This window comes from Theropithecus gelada, chromosome 2, assembly GCF_003255815.1.
Source record: "Theropithecus gelada isolate Dixy chromosome 2, Tgel_1.0, whole genome shotgun sequence".
Lineage (NCBI taxonomy): Eukaryota > Metazoa > Chordata > Mammalia > Primates > Cercopithecidae > Theropithecus > Theropithecus gelada.
Window position 1 is genome coordinate 96876119 of NC_037669.1, and position 18522 is coordinate 96894640.

Sequence of the window (18522 nt, forward strand, 5' to 3'; positions counted from 1 at the left end):
AACAAGGCTTCAGTGTTTTATGCTTTTCTAAAAAATACATGAACAGAAAATTTGATGCTACTTACATCCTTTTAAAATAATTACCAGATTAATGCTTGATTCACAGCTGAGAATTTATTCTGATAGGGACACAGTATATGAGTCATTCCACATAAGAAGTACAGAGATGATGCAAGAGAATTACAATTAAGCATCACTATTAGGATACATTCGTAATTTCCACTTTCAGGTCTTTTAAGTCTATGTTTAGAATAGCTCAATTTGTACTGGCTTTTCCTTTCATATATCACAGCAAAACAGTATCAAAAATATTGTATTTGAGGTGAATTAATAGAAATACAGAATATAAATCTATATTTCATAGAAATATGTGAATATATATCACAGAAATATACAAATCCCCATCCATGCTGCTCCCCTCCCCCATGAAAACCACAGGCATAGGAAGGTTCTGTAGGAGGGCAGAGGGCATCTGGGAGGCTGTAGGGGCCCCTGCTTTCCCTCACTCCAGGGACTTAGGCTCCTCAGGATGTCTGTCTTAGGAACAGTGTCACAAAGATTCAGCAGGGTGGATTCCTTAACTAGCCTTAGATCCACCCTGCTGAGGGAACACAAGCCTGAAAGGGAGGACCTTTCTCTACTTTTCTGGGACTAGAGTTTTCTGCAATCAGGAAAAAACAGAGCAGAAGAAGTATGTGCTGTTTGCCAAAGGTTGAAACTCTGAAGACAGTTCTCCCAAAGAAAGAGGAGGTAAAAGAAGCATGTAGGGAGACAGGGTTATGTGACTAGGGGATACTTTCCTTTGTTTTGTGAACTATTAAAGTTTTCTATCTTTTCTCTTTAATACAAAAGCATTACTTGCTTCTTGCAACCAGATAAAGACTATAGGTATTTCCTTCTATGCACACGCTGACTTTTATGTGCTAGGTAAGTTTGCATGTGCCTCCTGTGGGGTGAGGGAGTAGGAATTACTCACACATTTACCCTCCAGTAGGTTTATTGTCTGCACTTAATTCAAAATCACAAAAATCTTTTGAAATGTGACAGAAGAAGAAAAAGTGCTCACATATGTACTCTTCATCCCATCTACCAAAGAAAATTCTGCAATTGCTAGCCCAGTCCTATCTCCTACTCCCGTACTGCCAAGTAGGGATGTTCTTTTTCTTTAAGGATGCAACATATGAAGATAGGAAATTCCATAGCTGCGGGAGGACATGGCCTAAATCACTGTACATCTTCAGGAACAGGAAGGAGCTTACATCACTGTACATCTCCAGAACAGGGAGGAGAAAGGGAGAAGAGAACAAAAATCAGAGCAGGATTTGAATTTTGGTTTGGGCTTGGTTTAGTTGGGTGCTCTGGTTCAGGGGTGGGGGACAAAGAAGAAGCTTCATAGTGGTGAAGTGTGGAGAAAACTGGTGGGAAGAAAGGGGGAGACATGGTAAGTGCCATGCAAAAAATGTGAATAAAGAATAGAATAACCAGCTTGGGCAACATGGCGAAACCCTGTCTCTACCCCTGCTCCCCCCCCCCCCCCCCAAAAAAAATGTAAATCAGCAAGATATGGTGGCATGCCCCTGTAGTCCCAAGTAGTCAGGAGGCTGAGGTAGGAGGATTGCTTGAGCTTGGAAGATGGAGGTTGCAGTGAGCCGAGATCGTGCCACTGCGCTCAAGCCTGGGTGACAGAGCTCAAGCCGGCCTCAAAAAAAAGAATAGAATTGTTCTTAAATTAGGTTTTGGTGTCTGATCTGTGCTTCTGAAATTTGACACTCCTTAGGGATAGACCACTAGGGAACCATGTTTGTCATGGCTACAGTGGGGTTGCATATGTCAATATATACAGGTAAATAAATATATACCTTGCTCTTTGTAATGGCTACAGAATATTCCACAAGGTCCAGCTTTTCTCCTGTCAGTAGGCATTCTGATTGTTTTCCAATATTTTGAGTTACCGGCAATGTAACTTTTCTATACACATACCCTTTTTCAATAGAGTATATATTCCTAAAACCAGGATTGCTGGATCAAAGAGTAGGCACTATTTTTAATAGGTACAGTGAGATCGTTTCCAAAAGTGTCCTGGTAAGTTATTTATGACAGCCCCATTTTCATATACCTTACTGCCTACTTGCTCTTAAAAATAATTTTTCCCAAATTGGATAGGCAAAATGTTGTCTGAGGTGGCATTAGGTTCAATTTCCTGACCAGCAGTGAGAAAGAAAACTTTTTTATTATGTTGAATGGCCACTTGCCATGCCTCATCTGTGAAGTTGCCTACACATGACTTAAGCTCATTTTTCCTTTGAGTGTGGTTTATCTTCTTCTTGTGAATTTGCAGCAATTTTGTGTTTTAAGTATATTAACTCTTTGGTGACATGTTACAAATATTTTCTCCTATTGTTTAGTATTTTCATTTTGTCTCTGGCATATATTACATACATACTTTTTTCCATTTTTATATAACCCAAGTGTGTATTTTTCTTTGTTTCTCCTGGTTTCTTGTTATGCTTAAGACTTCCAAATAATCCTCAGAATTTCTTGGGGGAGTTTTGAATTTTGTTTGCTATGTATCTTATTTACATTTAGATATTGCATTAATTTCAAAATTACTTTTTTCATTATTTTTGTTTTGAAGTAGGAGTCCAACTTCTTATTTTCCAAAGGAATAGGCATTTATATAATTTATTACACTATCTTTTCCAGTAACCTAAAGTACACTTTTATCACATGTATTTTGAGATTCTTTTCTGTTTCACTGACCTTTTTGTCTGTTTTTGAGCCAATCCATATTGTTTTGATTATAGTTGTTATAGTAAGTTTTAGTATTTGATAGGGAGAAATTTTTCCTAAAAATTTTCCTACTACAATTTTTCCCTAGAAATTTGTTGATAATTCTTTTACATTTACTTTTCTATGTAAACTTTAAACTTACTTAGTTCAGCTTCAACAAAATTCATTAGGCTCTGATTGAAATTCTGTTAAATTTGTATGTGAATTTTGGAAGGAGTAACACTTTTGTGATGAGATTATCCTCCTAAAAACGTATTCACTGTCTCTGTTTGTCAATCGTTTATTATATATACTTCAATAAAATTTTATAGTTCTTTCATATAAGCTCTGTACTTTCCTTGTTTTTCATTGGTAATTCATTGCATTTATTTCTCTTGTAAATAGTATTTTTCTAATCAATCTTCATTTTTAACTAGTTATTACTACTGTAAAGAAGAACTTTTGAAAAATATATCCCATAACTACTAAGCCCTCTTATTAGTTATAATTGGTTGTTAGTTTTTCTTGGGTTCCTACTCATAGCTGCAAATAAAGATAATGTTTTCTTTTTTCTGCTAATACTCATTTATTCATTCTATTTTTTATTTTTTGAGATGGAGTTTCGCTTTTGTTGCCCAGGCTAGAGTGTGATGGCATGATCTCAGCTCATTGCAACCTCCGCCTCCTAGGTTCAAGCAATTCTGCTGCCTCAGCCACCTCAGTAACTGGGATTACAGGCGCTTGCCGCCATGCCCAGCTAATGTTGTATTTGTAGTAGAGACAGTGTTTCACCATGTTGGCCAGGCTGGTCTTGAACCCCTGACTTCAGGTGATCCGCCTGCCTCAACCTCCCAAAGTGTTGAGATTACAGGCGTGAGCCACCATGTCTGGCCACTTATATTATTTGTTTTATGTCTTCTCTTATGGCATCAGCTAGGGCTCAAAACAATATTGCAAACATCTCTGTCTTAGTCTTGACTTGAATAGTAACGGCCTTATTATTTCACCATTTAATAAAGTGTTTGCAGGCAAGGAGTGGTGGCTTATGCCTGTAATACCAGCACTTTGGGAAGTAGAAGTGGGAGGATTGCTTAAAGCCAGGAGTTCAAGACTAGCCTGGACAACAAAGCAAGACCCTGTCTCTGTGAAAAATTTAAAAATTAGCCTAGTGTGGTCGTATGTGCCTGTAGTACTAGCTACTCAGGAGGCTGAGGCAGGAGGATCACTTGAATCCAGGAGTTTGAGATTACAGTGAGCTGTGATCATGCTACTGCACTCCAACCTGGGCAATGGAATGAGACTTGTCTCTTAATAATAATAATGAGTTGTTTGCTGTAGGTTTGTAGTAAGTGATTTTTATTTAAGCATATTTTTCTACTTCTATTTTAGGTCGTTTGCTGTTTATTTATTTTAATTGGGAATAACTATTGAATTGTATAGCAAGTGCTTTTTTAACCTTTATGTTTTTTTTTTTAACCTTAAATTATTTTTTATTGTGTTTCTTACCTCATTCAAGAGCTAATGGTCCTTTTTTGTGGAAATGCAGAAGCCTGTTTAGTTGCCATTATTTTAAATAATTCCAATAAATAAATGGCATATTAAATAAATTGTTTGATGTCCTAAAGGATAGGCATTATCGACTATTTGAAGCATGAATTTACTTATTTATTTTTTAAATTATACTTTAAGTTCTGGGTTACATGTGCAGAACGTGCAGTTTTGTTACATAGGTATACACGTGCCATGGTGGTTTGCTGCACCCATCAACCCATAACCTACATTTGGTATTTCTCCTAATGTTATCCCTCCCCTAGCCCCCCATGCCTCACACGCTCTAGTGTGTGATGTTCCCCTCCCTGTGTCCATGTGTTCTCATTGTTCAACTTCCACTTATGAGTGAGAACATGAGGTGTTTGGTTTTCTGATCTTGTGATAGTTTGCTGAGAATGATGGTTTCCATTCCCTACAAAGGACATGAACTCATCCTTTTTTATGGCTGCGTAGTATTCCTTGGTGTATATGTGCCACATTGTCTTCATCCAGTCTATCATTGATGGACATTTTGGTTGGTTCCAAGTCTTTGCGGTTGTTAATGGTGCCACAGTAAACATACGTATGCATGTGTCTTTATAGTAGAATGATTTATAATCCTTTGGGTATATACCCAGTAATGGGATTTCTGGGTCAAATGGTATTTCTAGTTCTAGATCCTTGAGGAATTGCCACACTGTCTTCCATAGTGGTTGAACTAATTTACATTCCCACCAACAGTGTAAAAGTGTTCCTATTTTTCCACAACCTCTCCAGCATCTCTTGTTTCCTGACTTTTTAATGATCGCCATTCTAACTGGCATGAGATAGTAGCTCATTGTGGTTTTCATTTGCATTTCTCTATTGACCCGTGATGATGAGCATTTTTTCTTATGTCTGTTGGCTGCATAAATGTCTTCTTTTGAGAAGTGTCTGTTCATATCCTTTGCCCATTTTTTGATGGGGTTGTTTGCTTTGTTCTTGTAAATTTGTTTAAGTTCTTTATAGATTCTGGATATTAGCCCTTTATCAGATGGGAAGATTGCAAAAATTTTCTCCCATTCTGTAGGTTGCCTGTTCACTCTGATGATAAGTTTCTTTTGCTGTGCAGAAGCTCTTTAGTTTAATTAGATCCCATTTGTCAATTTTGGCTTTTGTTGCCATTGCTTTTGGTGTTTTACACATGAAATCTTTGCCCATGCTGATGTCCTGAATGGTATTGGCCAGGTTTTCTTCTAGGATTTTTATGGTCCTAGGTCTTAAGTTTAAGTCTTTGATCCATCTTGAGTTGATTTTTGCATAATGTGTAAGGAAGGGGCCCAGTGGCAGTTTTCTGCGTATGGCTAGCCAGTTTTCTCAACACCATTTATTACATAGGGAATCTTTTCCCCATTGCTTGTGTGTGTCAGGTTTGTCAAAGATCAGATGGTGGTAGATGTGTGGTATTATTTCGGAGGCCTCTGGTTTTTTCTGAGGCATTCTGGTTTTTGGAATTTTCAGCCTTTCACTGTGGTTTCTCCCTATATTTGTGGTTTTATCTACCTTTGGTCTTTGATGCTGGTGACCTCAGTTGGAAATGCAGAAATCACCTGTCTTCTGCTTTGATCTCGCTGGGAACTGTAGACCACAGCTGTTCCTATTCGGCCATCTTCCAACCTTTATGTTTTATTGCATGGTTATCTTTTCACTTAAAAATATAATAAATTATGTTGATAGTTTTGCTAATGTTAAGCCATCTCCGCATTCCTGAAATAAACCATGTTATATTATTATATTATATTCCGTATATTTTTCTGTTAATTTGTTACTGGTGGTGAATCTATGTAGGTTTGCAGCAACTTCAGTTCTGGCCTCCTCAGAAGGATTTGACCAAGGTGTAAGGCAGAAGGAGAGACCAAGGCAAGTTTTAGAACAGGACTGAAAGTTTAAAAGCTTTAGAGCATGAATGAAAGGAAGTAAAGTCCACTTGGAAGAGGGCCAAGCAGGTGACTTGTGAGATGAAGTGTGCAGTTTGACCTTTGACTTAGGGTTGTTTGTTGTTTTTCTTGGAGATAGAGTCTTACTCTATCTCCCATGCTAGAGTGCAATGGTGCAGTCTTGGCTCACTGAAGCCTCCGCCTCCCTGGTTCAAGTGATTCTCATGCCGCAGGCTCCTGAGTAGCTGGGATTACAGGCACCTGCCACTATGCCTGGCTAATTTTTGCATTTTTAGTAGAGATGGGGTTTCGTCATGTTGGCCAGGCTGGTCTCAAACTTCTGACTTCAAGTCATCACCCCGCCTCAGCCTCCCAAAGTGCTGGGATCACAGGCATGAGCCACCGTGCCTGGCCTGACTTAGGGTTTTGTATGTTGACATACTTCCAGGGTCTTGGATTCCTTCTGATTCTTCCCTTGAGGTGGGATGTCCACGTGCACAGTAGCCTACTAGTGCTTGGGAGATGAGCATGCACAGTGTGTTTACTGGAGTTGTACATATGCTCACTTGAGGTCCTTACCAGTCAGATGTCCCTGGAAGGTCATATACCATTTAAACCCCGCCCTCCTGCCATTCTGTCTCTTAATATGCATGCCTGAGCCCACTTGTCCAACTCCTGAGATCTTATCGGGAAGCTGCTGCTTACCAGTTTCAGGTGTTCTCTATCTATTAGGAGACCGCCTTTCTCTGGCACCGGCTGTGATCAATTATTATTTTAGAAAGAGTCAGCAACCGCCTGACCATCACCTGATGGTCACCTCACATTCCAGGTGTGTGTGTGTCTATGGGTGCTGGGAGCACCTTCCTGCCCTGCTTATGCCTGACTAGCTACCTACTGTAACAAATTCACTTCTGGGATCTATTTGCCAGTACTTGATTTAGAATCTTTGCATCAATATTTATAAGTGAAATTGGTTTCTGTTTTTCTTTATCATACTTTGGTATTAAGTGTGTTCTAGCATCTTAGAATGAATTAGGGGGAGCCTTCCATCGTTTTCTATGGTCTGGACCAGTTCGAGTACATATTAAATATCTGTTCTGTGATGATGCGTACTGCCCAATATTAATAAAGGTGTGGAGTATTACTGAGTTTTTAATCTTCACTATTATGATCTTAAAATATGACCTTGTTTTAAAAGGAGTCCTCTAAATTACTTTTCTTCCCCCCGCTTCCAAGTTGCCAGGTTTTTGGTTATCTCATTGTTTTGCTTTTTATTTCACTTGTGTTTAGATAAAAAGTTTTTAAATTTCACATTTTTAGGCTGGAAACTTATTGCAACAGGAGGGAATATTTAGAGAGGAGAGGAACACACACACCATGCAAGACTTTGTTGTGGCATAGTTGGAGATCTGAGAAGGGGAAGGAAACTGGATTTATCAGAAAGAGAGAGGCCAGGGCTAAATATCAAAGCCTGGCTGCAGCCCTGATTCCTGTAAGCTGAGTGACTTTATGCAAGCCTTCTCTGACTTCAGGCTGTTTTTCCGTCATCCATGTATCACGTTGAGAACAGCCTAATGGAATTGCTGTGAGGATCAGAAGAAATAATATTCAAGGACTTCTGAACCCTTAAGGCATTATTTGGTGCAAAGGGTACTGTTACAGGCTTATTCTTTTCCAGTGATTCGTTATAATAGAATACTTCTTCAGTGAAAGGAGATTTTTATTTGTAAATGTTTAGGTAGTTGTTGATTTTTGTAAGATAATCATTTTTGTTTTTTTTTTTTAAATCAGGGCCTCTAATGGTCATGAGATTAAAAACAGGTTTTAAATTTCACCCCTTGTTTTTTTCACCAGGGAAAGAGACTATTTTGTAGCAAACTAGTCTTCTAGCTCAAAGAAAAGAAAAGAGAAATATATGTTTTTTTCTGGCGTGCAATTTCAATACCAGTTAATTGAACTACACGTTCTGAGCACCTGAAATGAAAAATAATGACGAGTTCATTCTGTCAAACTGTGTAATCTCCTAGTCTTATTGTGAAAACTTGCTGCATCCTCTTGTGCCCCTTGTGTCTTCTTCACTGTTCACCCTAAGGGCCAAAGGAGAGTTTTCCCCTTGGCCCTGTAAAGGTTCACTGAAAATCAATTTACAAAAAGCAGATTAATAGGAGAAAAGGCAGATTTATTTAACATGTATACATGGGAGCTTTCAGAATGAAGATCCAACCCCTCAATAAGGTACAGAAGCTTATATACCACCTTGAGGTTATAAAAAGAACGCAGACTCAGAGTGTGACCCAAAACAGGTTTTAATGGCAAGACAGGTTATAGGGGAGAGAAAAAAGGAGGCTTGGCTAGCAAAAGTGGCCTTGTTATGTGGATGAAGCCTTATAGCTAGAACCCCTAGAGAGAATAGATAGTAAACATGTCTTTTCAGACTTGTAAAGGTGTCAGACTCAATCTCTCCCAGATCTGTGAAAGGCCTAGAAAGGGAAGGCCTGGCTGCATTAATGGAGATTCTCTACAGATGCAAATTTCCCCGACAAGAGACAGCTTTACAAGGCCACTTTGTCTGCTGGCCCTGTGGCAGCCATTTCAAAATGTGTCAAAGAAATATACTTTGGGGTAAAATATTTTTATTTTCTTCAAGTGCAATTAACCGTAAAGACATAAACTGTACCTTTTGCGGGTGGCGGTGAGCGCGGAGAGGATGCCATGAAGGCCTTGGGCACACTACGAGAGTGCAAGGTGGTGGGTCGCTGCCCGCCCACCCCCAAATGCCACACACTGCCCCTATACCGCATGCGAATCTTTGCGCCTAATGATGTCATCGCCAAGACCCGCTTCTGGTACTTCCTATCTCAGTTAAAGAAGATGAAGAAGTCTTCAGGGGAGATTGTCTACTGTGGGCAGGTGTTTGAGAAGTCCCCTTGCGGGTGAAGAACTTTGGCATCTGGCTGCGCTATGACTCCCGGAGCAGCACCCACAACATGTACCGGGTGTTTCACGTGTCCGTGTGAAGAGATCACCAAACAGGTTTTGTGTAAGCAACATGGCTGTTTATTTCACCTGGGTGCAGGCTGGCTGAGTCTGAAAAAGGAGTCAGCAAAGGGTGGTGGGATTGTCATTCGTTCTTACAGGTTTTGGGATAGGCAGTGAAGTTAAGAGCAATGTTTTGGGGGCAGGGGGTGAAGCTCACCAAGTACATTCTCAAGGGCGGGGAGAATTACAAAGAAACTTCTTAAGGGTGGGGGAGATTATAAAGAACCTTCTTAAGGGTGGAGGAAATTACAAAGTACATCGATCTGTTAGGGTGGGGCAGAAACAAATCACAACAGTGGACTGTCATCAGTTAAGCTATTTTCACGTCTGTGGATCTTCAGTTGCTTCAGGCCATCTGGATGTATACGTGCAGGTCACAGGGGATTTGATGGCTTAGCTCAGGCTCAGAGGCCTGACACCGGGAATACCAGGACCCGACCACCGCAGGCGCTGTCATCCAGTACTAGCGAGACATGGGCGCCCGGTACGGCGCCTGGACCCACTCCATCCAGATCATGAAGGTGGAGGAGATCGCAGCCAGTAAGTGCCGCCGGCCAGCCGTCAAGCCACGATTCCAAGATCAAGTTCCTGCTACCCCACCCGGTCCTGCGCTGTCAGCACTAGCCGCGCTTTACCACCAGGAGGCCCAACACCTTCTAGGTCCAGGGCCTTCGCCCGGGTGTGCCCCAGATAAACTCAGGAACGCCCCGGTGAAAAAAAAAAATGAAAAAAAAAAGACATAAACTGTAAATACTTAGACAATTGGTCATGCCTGTTGACGGAGAACACGGCCCCAACCTCCATGATGTAAACCAAAAATAAAATCTTAAGTCCCCCAGCCAACTGAATGGACCCTGTCTTGGCCTCAGAGAAAACTGGAAAACTGTGTTTTTGGCCGTGATGGGAAGGGAGGTTAGACATACCTCGTTATACCCTTTCCCTGTCAGAGTTGGGCACAACTGACTAGCATTAACATTGAAATAGAGATTATTAGGCTGATAAAACAGACACTTTGTTGCCACAAAGAGTGGCACATAAGATAACAAATTCCAACCTGATTCTGGTATAGCATCATATGACAGCCGACTCTGAATGAAATAAAAATATTTTACCCCAAAAATATATTTCTTTGATATATTTTGAAATGGCCCTGCAAAACTGTTTCCTGTGGGGGGAATTTGCATCTGTAGAGATATCTCCATTAATGTGGCCAGGCCTTCCCCTTCTAGGTCTTTCTGGGATCTAGGAGAGATTAAATGAATTTGTTACCTTTAAGATCTGAAAAGAGACATTTACCTTCTATGTTCTCTGAAAGCTGCTACCCGGAGGCTTCATCTGCATAACAAGAACCTTGGTCTGGCTGGGCCTGTAGCTCACACCTGTAATCCCACACTTTGGGAGACTGAGGTGGGCAGATCACTTGAGCCCAGGAGATTGATACCAGTCTGGGCAACATGGTGAAACCCCATCTCTACAAACAAACAAAAAACCCAGTCATGGTGGTGTGTGCCTGCAGCCCTAGCTACTCGAAAGGCTAAGGTGGGAGGATCATTGAGTCTGGGAGGTTGAGGCTGCAGCGAATTGTGATTGCACCACTGCACTCCAGCCTGGGCAATTGAATGAGACCCTGTATCAAATAATAATAGCAAAGAACCTTGGTGTCCACAGCCCCCCTTAACTTAACTCAGGCATTTCTTTTGTCTTTAAACAAAGCTTAATTATTTCAACCAATTGCTAATCAGAAAATATTGGAATCCACCGGTGACCTGTAAGCCCCTGCTTCAAGGTATCCTACCTCTTTAGGCTGAACCAATGTATACCTTCCATGTATTGATTTATGTTTTTGCCTGTAACTTCTGTCTCCCTAAAATGTATAAAACCAAACTGTAACCCAACCACCTCAAGCACACTGTTTCAGGACATCTTGAAACTGAACACTGGGCCATGGTCACTCATATTGGCTCAGTATAAACATCTTGAGATATTTTACAGTTTTGTTTTTCTGTTAACACTTATCAATCACGTGGATAGTGTTGGCTTATGTATCTTTGAGCAATGTGAGGTGCTGAGGCAATTGATTTTAGTTTTTTGTGTCTATGGCATGGTTAGGAACCAGACCAAGTGTATATGTTAACCCCAGAGGCATCAACATGAACTGTTACTTTTGAATCTATTTCTAGCAGCTTGGCTCCTCTGATGAGATACCGTTTTACAATGCAAATGGAAATAACAAAAAACACACCACCTGAAGACAAAAATTGTAAAGTCACCAAAACGCTATAAAAATGTCCCATTACTAAACTTATGAGTAAAAGGTTTAAGGTCTGGAAGCAGATTTTTTTTACTCTTGCCACAGTTACCCAGGAAGTCATTATTTCCACAGGAAATAAACAAAGAGACATTTTCTTAAAAACAAATGATCATCTTGTTGAATTCCTGCTTTGTGGCATTTGATGCTGATCATCCATCCATGTCCCAGAGCACAGGAAGCTTATAGCATAAAATCATTGGTTAGAGAAGACATAATTAATTCTCAAACATGACCAAAAATTGAATCTTTCAAGAGACAAATTTAATAAACATTCTCTTTCTTTACCATCCATGGCCTGTTTCATGGATTGCCTACCCATTACCAGTTTCTCCTGGAGAATGACCCTCCTCCCTCAGCTGACTGCAAGGGTACAGCTTTGCTCCTGGTGCAGACTGTGTCCCCATCCCTGCCCCTGTTCCCTGCCCAGTGGTGAGCACATGAGCACCCAGCCTAGGCTCCACCCTGCAGCCCATCCTTGCAAGGTTTGAAATTGCCACAAAGAGTAGTCTGTCTTGGTCTGGCTGCTCTCCCAGATTGGAGGGATGTGAGATTAGGAGCTATTGCCTAAGGCCTTTTTGGTCACACAGTCTGGGACTCAGAGAGAGCCCCTCAGAAGCTAGAGAGAAGTGGAAGTAGGAACCCAGCAGAGAAGAGGCTTCAGGGTCATGCCTGGCCATCTTTGACTATGGAAAAGTTAGTGTGTTTACCTGGGTAAGGTGTTTTGGGGGCCATAACTGTGTTGGAAGCAGTTCCTAGGGGCAGAGTTGTTTACAGTTCACATAGCTGGTCTCACACTGGGAAGCAGGTGGCATATCAGATGATTGTTCAGGGGCTTCCAATCATGAGATCCCATGGTTCTCTAAAGGCATGCCAATGAAAAGAGTCAACCTCTATGAAATATTTGAAGAGACTTATTCTGAGCCAAATATGAGTGACCAATGGTTCGTGACACAGCCTCAGGAGATCCTGAGAACATGTGCCAAGGTGGTTGGGCTACAGCTTGGTTTTATACATTATAGGGAGACCTAAGACATCAATTGGCTGGGCGTGGTGGCTCACACCTGTAATCCCAGCACTTTGGGGGGCCGAGGTGGGCAGATCATGAGGTCAGGAGATCAAGACCATCCTGGCTAACACAGCGAAACCCAGTCTCTACTAAAAATACAAACCATTAGCCAAGGGTGGTGGCACACACCTGTAGTCCCAGGTACTCGGGAGGCTGAGGCAGGAGAATTGCTTAAACCCAGGAGGCAAAGGTTGCAGTGAGCCAAGATCATGCCACTGCACTCCAGCCTGGGCGACAAGAGCAAGACTCCGTCTCAAAAAAAAAAAAAAAAAAAAAAAAAAGACATCAATCAATCAGTCAATACATATACAAGATGTACACTGGTTTGGTCCAAAAGGTTCACCAAGGTTCAGGCACTGTGGACTGTCATTTTAGTGTGATTTGGAAAGCCTCTGGCTTCCAGGTTATTGGTAGATGAAAAGATTTTCTGATTGGCAATTGGTTGAAAGAGTTATTGTCTAAAAACATGAAAATCAATAGAAGAGAATGTCTGGGTTAAGATAAGTGATTGTTGAGACCAAGGTTTTATCATGCAGATGAAGCCTCCAGATAGTGGGCTTCAGAAATAATAAATTGTAAATGTTTCCTATCATTTCTGTCAGTCTTAAGGTCTCTGTTTTGATGTTAATGCTGGTCATCTGGGCCTGAATTCCAAAGGAAGGAGGGTATAATGAGGCATGTTCAACCCCCCATGTCCCATCATGGCCTGAACTAGTTTTCAGGTTAGCTTTGGAATGCCCTTGGCTGAGTGAAGGACCCTCAGTCAGATGGGGAGCTTAGAATTTTATTTTTGGTTTATAGGCACAAATTGAGTATCAGTCTTAGTACCTGCCATAATTTTAAAACTACATTTTACTCATTTTTTTCACTTACAGTTGACCAAGAAAATTCAGCTTTTTTATCTAATCATATTTTGTTTTTATGAAAGTGATACATATAAATAATTTTTAAGGTCAAATATTCCTTTAAGAGTAATAGCAGAAGAATGGGTCTCTGCCCTGTCCCAATTTCCTAGAGTATATGACTCAAATTTTTAGCCCTTTTCTGCTGTTTACCTCTATATTTCTAAATACTATGTTTTTCAGTTTTATTGACTCTCTACTATAAAATATGAATGTCTTTGTGTTCCATCCTGCCAGTGTAGTTTCACATCACAACTTTCAGTTAAATCAGTATTTAGTGATTGTATTATTGTGCAAATTGTATTTGTAGATAACTACGTAGTGTGCCATGATTATGTTTCCTTAAGCATAATTGAGTTGAAAACGGCCTTGTTTTTTCTTTGTTTGGTTTCTGTGTACCTATCGTTGATTCTTTCCTAAACATAGTGTGCTTAAACACACCAGACAGCCTCTCAGTGTGTTGTGTTGTTTTCCTTGGAGAGGGTATTCCTGGAACTATGTTGTTCCCTTCCCATTTGGGCAATTCACCTCCAGACTGGCTGCAGGGTTTTTGTCCTCACTTCCCAACTTCTTGGGAATTCACTTGGCTTCTTGTTTCTGCCCCGTGCCCCTTTCTTGTAACCTCCTCCTTTATCTTGGCAGGTTCATGAGAGAGAGTTTGGAATCTTGCATATCTGCAGACATCGTTATGCCCATCTGCCCTCCAAATTTGGAGGATATTAGCCATTGCCTCTAACATTGCTGTTGAGAGCCTAATGCCAGCCTGACCCCTGATCCTTTACACGGGGTCTGTTCATTCTCTCTGGAAGCTTCCACAGTCTTCTCTTTATCCCTGGTGTCTTGACATTTCACAATGATATGCCTTTGTGGTCTCCTCGACCAGTGGGACTTCACACTTACAAACACCTGTTCTTTAGTTCTGTGAAATCCTTGAATTATTTCTTTGAGAATTATCTTTTCTCCATGTTCTATCTTTATTTCTGGCCCTCTGTTGCATTTTCTGGACTTACCATTTGTTATATGTTTTCCGCCTATTTTGTGTCTCCTTGTTTGTTTGGGTTCGTCTATTTTGAGATTTTTCTTAACTGTATTTCCCAATTCTTCTATTGAATGTCAGCAGTCATAAGTTTAGTATCCAAGAGCTCTTTTTTATTCTCTGAATGTTCCCACCTCCTTTTAGAAAATAGCATTCTGTACTTTATTTCATGAATATAGTGTTATCCCTCTGTACTTTTCTTCTGATCTCTGCCTTGTCTCTGTTTCCTCCCTAATTCTTCTTTTAGTGGAAAGGTGTTTTCATTATTGTGTTACTGCCCCTGGTGCTGCCTGTAGTCCAGTCTCACGTGATAGGAAGTCTTTTGTCTTCCACTGGGTGAGAGAGGGGATGGGGCTCTGAAGGACAGAGAGGGGACAAGGAGTGTCTTCTGTCCTTCTGCAGCCCTTCTGAGGGCCTAGACTCTATCTCCTGGGGTTCTCCAAGGCCCAGGCACTGTGGGCTGTCATTTTATGGTGATTCGGAAGGAGGGGAGAGCAGACGTAAGTTCGTCTGTTTAATCTCGAAGTCTCTCGGGTCCCAGTATTACACTTTGACTTTAACCATTTGGTAATTAACTTTTCTCCTACTTAGTCTACCCACTTTAGTACTTAGAAATGTCTGCAGCCTTCAACTTTTCTTTTTCCTCCCTCCTTTCCTTCCTTTCAAAAAGCTCTCTTCAGGGCAGATGTACCAATCGCATTTCATTAGAGGTCTTTACTTCTCTGGTTCTTTTTTATTGTTGAGTCCTGTGAATTTGATAATTTTTCATAGATTATTGAACTTTAGATTAACCATATATTAAAGTTTAATATTAATATTAAACAATAAATATATCAAAGTTTAATATTTATTTTTTTATTTCTAACTTCACCTACTTGAAAAAGAAAGTAAGAACGTTTAAAATGTAGATAGGATAATTAGGTACAGAAACTTTTAGAGAACATCTGGGGTAAGAGGGACAGTGTGTTCTTACCACGTAAGACATGTACAGTTTTTATACAATTAGGCCTTACTGCTTGCTTTTATGTTTTCATGTTAGCACAAGTGAAAAGAAAAAAGTAGTGCCTCTTTCCTGTTATTAAACAAAAGGATCAGGGAACCTGGATTTACACAATACTCTATGTCCTCAAGATAGTTTTAGAAAACCATTCAGATGGTTCACTATAGTTTCTCAAGTGCCCTAACTTGTGGAGGCATTTCTGTAGGGGGCTATAATGTTATCAGACAGGTACTTTGGTTTGCTTTTAGATGCTCTAACCTTAAAATGGAGACAGTTTGGAAGTCTAAGGAAATATTAGACTTTTAAAAACTATTTGACTTCTCAAGCTTTTGCCAAGTGTTTGATCACAGTCAATTTATTATTGAATTATCTGCTACATATGTATGGTGTGAAAATCTGTGTTTGAAAATGAGAAAAATTATACTGTGTCAAATATGAATACTACATAGGAGTGAGAGCTAAGCATTAATATAAATTAATTACTTGTGCCAAAGACTTCTCCCCACTAGGAGGACAGCCTGTGTTAGCACAAGCATAAACCATCAGAGCAGACAGAGCCACTATTTTTCTGATTGTGATGATGTTGGAATTTCTCACTCACACATAGTTACTGTAGTGAAATGAAAAAAGCATGGGTCCTGGAGTCAGACAGCTAAGATCCTGACTTCAGATCTCACTAGCTAGGGGAAGTTACCTTCCAGACCTTAATTTCCTGCTCTATAAAATGGGTGGTTAAAGTGCCTACTTTAAAGGGTTTGTTAGGATTGGGCTTTTCTTTTATAAAACACGTAGCACAAGTGGCTGCTGTTTTTTAGGTTGCTGATTTCAGAATTATCATTTTGCATAGAAGAGGCAACTTTGACAAGGACATTTTAAGGCATCAGTTCTGACTAACCCCAACTTCCATCTCCAGAACCTCACTCCATGTGGCTCGTATAGACAGCCCACTAACTGTGACCTTGGCCAGGGTACATAACCTCTCTGATCCTCGGTTTCCTTATCTGTCAGATGGGAATAAATATAGTTTCTGCCTCATAGGGCTGCTGTGGGCATTAAATGAGTAAATATATGAAAAGCACTTAGAATAGGGCCTGGCACAAAGTTAGCATTGCAGTAAAGTGTGAGCTGAAAAAACAGGGACTCTTTCCTTAGCGATGGGCCATTGGAAAATCACTTCTCAACATTCCACCCTCGCTCCCCCATGTGTGCCTCTGGTGTGCAGGTTGGCTGGCCCCTACCAAAGAGGTCTGTCCAATTGTAAGTGATACTGGCTCTTTTTTCTGCCCGTAAAGAGCAACAGGCACCTTCTATGTTAAGATTATGCCTTTCCCACACAGGAAGGCCACGTCACCTTCGCGTCTTCCTGTGTGCTGTTTTGTGTGAACACACCCAAGGTCGACTGACAGTATAGGGGATGTTAGGACATTAAGATGGGGGTGATTTGTCATCAGGCCATTCCTTCCTGCTCTGAGCTTACCGCAAGTACAGTATTATGGCATTATGGTCCAGGATCCAAGGAAGCATTAAGAGTTTTAGATCTGTGTTGAGATTGTTCCATTTGATTCACAAATGACTTTTATGTGATGACATTTTGATTTAGCACTTAAAATATAACTGTCAGCTGTTATTAGCAATTATCTTAATAAAATGAAATGGAGGGTAGTAGATGGAGTATGTCTTGCCTCATTTTCTGTCCATACCACTTAGGACAGTCCCTAGCATATGGTAGATGCTCAGTAAATATTTGAGTAAATGATTTATAAATTATTTTCATATTTATTAATAAAAAGGGAGAGGTAGTACATCTTTTTTGTGCATCTGCCTAAGTTTTATCCAGTACCATACCTTTGATATTATTCTAGCTTTTCTTAACAATTACATACTGTATCTTCTCAATATCATATCATCTCAATATGCTGATCAGTTTTAATTTGAGGGATAATGAAGGATTTTTCTGTTTGTAAACCAGTAGATAAATAACAGGGCCTGTCTCTGGGGAGAACACTGTAGGATAGTAGAGGGATGCAGAGCAGGAATGGATGGGAGATCATTTCTGTGTATTCTTTGTCTTTATTCTTTAAAACTATGCATACACATTACTTTCTCAAATGAAAGAAATTTTACCCATGTCAAAAGAAAAAAAAAATACAAAAACTCTTGTATCTGCCCACTGTGGAGATCTGCCTGCATTGAGTAGTACAGGGAAATTACTTATTGATCAGCAAATTGCTTATTGATTAGCAAGTTTTGCTATATTTTCTTTCTTCTTTCAAAATACATAGTGTGGTCATGCATGAATTCAGAGCTAGTCTTCTTTTTCTTTGAGCAGTTTATCTTAGGCTGTCTCATTATTTTAATGTTTATTAGTGGTATAACTTGCTCATACAAAGTTCCACAAAGTGATCTAACTCAAGATTTCCTGGGAAGATGGTGAAGGAAGGGAAGAAACCAATAAAAATTGCAAAGAAAATGGAAAGTAAGGAGAAAACTCCATAAACTGAGAAAAAGAAAAGTAAGGAGAAAACAGGGAGCTGGCAGGGAAGTGGTGTCCATTGCATTCTATAGGTGTTGAGAAGTTTTTATCTGATATAACATGTGAAGGACAGACCAACTTCAGGAAGACACCAAGAACCAGCCAATGGCTTCCCTTTCTGAGACAGTTGGTGGGATGACGTAAGGAATGAATTTAACAAATGCTAGTAGACCACTATAGACCCTGCTAATTGGAGACCAAAAGCAGGCCTAGAAGAGGTAGAGACTCTTTCTACCTTAGGATTCAGTAACATTCAGAGACTGGGTACACAGACATCACCAAAATAAACCGAAAATTTGGGGGCAACCTTCAGGTCTACCAACAATTATTTTTTGGAATTTTCTTTTGTTCCCCTTTGGTTTTTATTTAGACATGATTAAATACATGATAATTTTAGGGGAAAAGTAGATAAGCTAACAG

The 18522-nt window shown here is 40.2% G+C and overlaps 1 protein-coding gene and 1 pseudogene across 2 annotated transcripts in view; both read left to right on the forward strand.

Moving 5' to 3' along the window:
- The window catches only part of ANO10 (anoctamin 10), a 246195-nt gene that overhangs the window by 113104 nt on the left and 114569 nt on the right, over positions 1–18522 (forward strand).
- On the forward strand, positions 8898–9914 carry LOC112618381 (annotated as a pseudogene). The gene is made up of 2 exons (XR_003118070.1): positions 8898–9220; positions 9686–9914. The product of XR_003118070.1 is annotated as a 60S ribosomal protein L18a-like (transcript).